The sequence below is a fragment of the Lactuca saligna genome, chromosome 9, assembly GCF_052625555.1.
Source record: "Lactuca saligna cultivar CGN05327 chromosome 9, ASM5262555v1, whole genome shotgun sequence".
Lineage (NCBI taxonomy): Eukaryota > Viridiplantae > Streptophyta > Magnoliopsida > Asterales > Asteraceae > Lactuca > Lactuca saligna.
Genome location: NC_136425.1, coordinates 38,746,253 through 38,751,536, shown reverse-complemented (window position 1 = coordinate 38,751,536; position 5,284 = coordinate 38,746,253).

The following is a 5,284-nucleotide window of genomic DNA, read 5'->3' as shown; positions in this document are numbered from 1 at the left end:
CACCTACTTCAGTTTTAAATGGTTCTTCTCCCTATGAACTTGTTTATAATTCTGCACCTGTTTTTGATAAACTTAGGGTTTTTGGATGTTTGTGTTTTGCATCTAAGCTGAATAATAATGATAAATTTTCTGAAAGGGCTGAAAAGTGTGTTTTTCTTGGTTATTCTTCTGATAAAAAGGGTTACAAGGTTCTCAGTCTTGATTCTAATCTTATCTTTGTTTCCAGGGATGTAAAGTTTTATGAGTCAGTGTTTCCTTTCAAGCTTAGAACTTCATCTTTAACTGATATTTCAGTTGTTAATGTAAATTCAAATGACCTATTTTCCTATGATGAGTCTACAAATTCTAGTTTTATTCTAGATAATACTAGAGCAGATAACTTGAGAAGTAGCCATCAGGTAGATGGTGCTAATGCAGACCAGGACCAGGATGAGACTTTTCCCTCTAATGTCAGCAACCGGACTGGTGAGGTAGATGTGCCTCTATCTAATGAGTTGTTTCCAAGTTCTTCTGCATTGACTGAGGAAACTGATTCAATTAATTCTAATCCTTCTGAAAGCTTGTCTACTAGGATCACTAGGTCTGGAAGGAATGTTCACATGCCAGTTAGATTTAATGATTATGTTGTAGAGGGTAAACATAAATATGGTATTGAAAGAACAGTAAACTATTCAGCTCTTAATACTGAGTCATTTTGCTTTATTTCTAATCTTAATAAAACAGTTGAACCTAAAACTTATAGTGAAGCAGCTTTAGATCCAAATTGGATCAAAGCTATGAATGAGGAAATGGAAGCCCTTTATAGGAATAATACTTGGGAAATTACTAATCTTCCTAAAGGAAGAAAAGCAATTGGGTGTCGTTGGATATATAAAATTAAATATAAATCTAATGGTGATATAGAAAGATATAAAGCTAGACTTGTGGCTAAAGGATATAATCAGAGGGAAGGAATAGACTATGAGGAGACCTTTTCTCCTGTTGCAAAAATTGTAACTGTTCGTGTGGTAATAACAATGGCAGTAAACAGTTCTTGGCCACTTTATCAGTTAGATATTAATAATGTTTTTTTGTATGGAAATTTGTCTGAAAATGTATATATGTGTCAACCTGAGGGATATCACTCTAAGGATGATATAAGGGTTTGCAGGTTGTTAAAGTCCCTTTATGGACTTAAACAAGCCCCAAGGAAGTGGAATGAAAGGTTGTCTTCTTCTCTCTTAAGTTTTGGTTTTAAGCAAAGTGTTAATGATTATTCTTTATTTGTTAGACATTTTCAAAATACTTTTATAGTTCTGCTGGTTTATGTAGATGATATAATTCTAACAGGTAGTGATGAATCTGAGTTAAATAAGGTTAAAATGTTTCTTAAATCTCAGTTCTTAATTAAAGATTTAGGTGAATTGAAATATTTTTTAGGTATTGAAGTGTTAAGAACTGAAAAAGGTATATGTTTAAATCAAAGAAAATATTGTATGGAATTGCTTCATGAGTTTGGTATGTTAGCATGTAAACCAGTTAAAACTCCACTTGAACCTAATTTGGTTGTTAAAAGAGAATATGATTTGGAAAAATCAGATTATTTAGTTAATATAACTGAATATCAAAAACTTATTGGTAAGTTGATTTATTTAACTGTGACTAGACCTGATATATCTTATGCTGTGCAGATCTTAAGTCAGTACATGCATAAACCTTATAAGTCTCATGTTAATATTGCTTTCAGACTTTTGAGATACTTGAAAAACAGTCCTGGTATGGGAATTCATATAATTAATTCTGGTAGTTTAGATTTGATTGGGTTTGTGGATGCAGATTGGGCAAAATGCCTGTTTAGTCGAAGGTCAGTAACAGGATATCTTGTATATCTTGGAGGCTCTCTTGTTTCTTGGAAAAGCAAGAAACAGAATACTGTTTCTCGTTCATCCACAGAATCAGAATATAGGGCATTAGGAAGTATAACTTGTGAGGTAATATGGATCTTAAAATTACTTCATGATTTAAGTATAAAAACTAATTTACCTGTTGATATTTTTTGTGATAATGAATCTGCAATTAAGTTGGCTTTAAATCCTGTATTTCATGAGAAGACAAAACATTTTGAGATTGATCTTCATTTTGTTAGGGAGAAAATTGAAAATGGAATTTTAAAAGTTAATAAGATAATGTCTTCAAATCAAAATGCAGATATTTTAACAAAATCACTTGGTAGTGCTCAACATGAATATATTGTAAATCGACTTAATATGATTGATATTTTTAAGAGTTAATTTTTTGTCAAAATTAATGTTTAGTTTGAGGGGGGATGTTGAAAAGAATTAATAAAGTTTCAAACTTAAACATTAATTTATTAAATATGTTAATATGTGTTAATGTGTTAGTTAATAAAGTGGTGAACAATATATTTGTTTGTATTGTGTATATGTGTTATATTGCAGGTAAGGAACGCGTGGGTCAGTTGATATGCGGGTTATACCCGATATTTAGTGGGTTATGATATAAAGTGTTAGGTTAGGTGATATTATACATATATAGATTGTATCTCATCTTATCTCTAAGTTCTCTAAGTTCTCTCTCTATCTCGAGTTAGGGTTTGTTCATACATTATTTTACAAGATCTGTAATATGAGAGTTTGAGTGTTTTTGTAGTGAGTTTTCAGTTGTAATTTGTTAATGAAAACCATCTGTTTCATTATAAATGAAATGATGATGTTGGGAAGATCTTGTGTCGATTATGTTTCTTTACACATGCAATTACTTATTTTTAATTAATTAAATATATATTTTTTATAGAATTTTTAAAAAGTTCGTAAGCTTGTTGAAATGCTAATTTGAGAAGTTTTTATTAGCAAGCTAGTTTATGAAGGATTTTTTGATTTTATAAACATTAACAACCAAAAAAAACTCGAAAATAAACTGATTTATAAACTTTGTATATATGCCATTGATGTTCCACTTCTTAAACCAATTGCCTCCACATAACACTCGCATGACATCCATTACGACTTACGAGGCTTTGGAACACTTCGGACTGCTATAATACTGAACCTACTTCTCCAAGAGTCCACATCTCAATATTCAATATCACCATCTTTTTTATTAACAACACTGTAATCAAACATATCCATTGTCTTCATCTTCAATTCTAGACACTCGAAAAAGACAACAACTTGAATCTAACATCTAAGACCACTCAAACGAACTTGTGAATGGTCTTATAAATCCATTACAAATGGTTCTGTCATCCACGATATTTCAATATTTGAAAAGGTTTTTGCAACGCTAACTAAGCACATACCAGTTAATTAAACAAACTATAATATTCTATTACCTCATTATTTTATCTAATTATAATGTTTGTTAAAGGTGATTTGAGTATTCATGATCCAAATGGATATCGACTTGTTTGTGCTACGGGTGAACATTTTGACATCCGGATTGGACCTAGACCTGGTTCAAGGTCCATAAATTTCTGCAAAACAGATCTGGTCCAGTTCAAATGCTCACTTTTACGTCAAGCCGGACCTGGTAAATCCACCAATTTCTGTAAATCCTCTGATCCGGTCCATTCTGGTCAAAATGTTCACCCATAGTCTGAGCAATGTAAAGAAACCTGGTATCTATGTAGTTGGTCCGGTAGCGAGGTTATGTTATGGGAAGGTGGATCACTTGACCCACTTAAAATTAAAAAGTTTATAACAATTTATACACAAAAAAAAAAAACATTTATAAACTACCTTAAATATTTTGAAAAACCTACCTTAATGTGTTTGATAAAAAAATGAAGAATGCGTATCATAGGTTGGAGTAAGGAGTCTCATATATCAATCTACAAGAAAAAAAAAAGATTAAAGAGTTTTCTATTATAAAGAGATGTTTTATTTTTCACATTCGTACAACATAATTATTTTACAAATTTTATTTAAGCGTAATGGATTGACTTGTTGATTAAAATCAATTTTGATGAATATTAAACAAGTAAGGAAGGTGCAGAGTGTCACTTGTTTAAGTTTGTTCAAGATTTAAAGTACACTGTTATTTAGAGGCGGAACCCCTGAACGAACGGGGGTCCGGGGGCAGCGTCCCTGGGAGTGGGGTCCAAGGAGCAGAACCCTTGGTTGGTTTTTTTAGAATTGATCCAATTTTTAACCCTATCAAAATACCCGTTTTAACAGTTTTGATGGTCTGTGACAGTTTGAAACTGTCATGTGACAGTTTTCAGACATAGATCAAAAACCAGTTTTTTGGTCATAATCCGGTACTCACGAAAAACATACCATCTCATTCTCTTTCTTTTTCTCCGATTTTCTCAGAGTCTTATCCAGTTAGGGATTTGGGAGTACCACCCAAAAACTTCGATTTGAAAGTGATATTCACAATTCTCAGATTTCCAAATATCATTAAAACCAAATTTCTAACACAAAATTAGCTTGTTGATATTGTCGGTTTATGTAATGTTATCATATTAATAACCTTTTTCAGTCACGCGGTTTGAACACACCCTATTCCTATATCCCAAACACCCATAGAGTAGTAAAGATAAAAACCTCTAAACAATTCTTTTTCGTAGCCGGCAATTACACATTATCCACCCAACCCACTCTTGAATGGAAGTTGAGACATGAAAACTCAACCTTCCAACTTTTCGACCAAATGTCCACTAAGCATGAAAACAAAACATGAGCCAACATTTCCACGCCAATACTACAAACCAAACAGAAGATGGAGTCAAGCTCAACCCCTCTTTTAGACAAATTAAGTCTTGTAAACAAAGATATTGATCTTTTTGACATCATTCTATTCCATATTGTACCAAGATTACCACGCAACAAACGTAAATATGCTTCATTGTATCACTCGTGGCGAAATGTATAAAGTATTAATGATGTTTCAATAGGTACTATTTTTTAAGAGTGTTTATATTACATTACAAAAAAAAAATGAGTGAACACAACTAAAATACAAATAGGGGATATTAATGTTCTTGTTTTTATTTGACTAAACCTGTAAATTGTAACTGCTTCATAGTAGAATTTGCCTATTCTTTTCATCATGATGCTTTTCTCTAAAATGTAAGTCCATCACTTAATTTGCACAGATTTTGAAATCCTGGTTTATATGTATCGTCAAATTAGTATCGATTATATATTCTTTAATATTATTATATTACTTATTTTTTTACATTGTTTATTGGGAAATTGAGTAATTTAACCATTTTTTGTGGGTTTAAACAAAAAAACAAGCAGTTTTTTTTTTTTTTTTTTTTTTTAATGACCATTCGGTC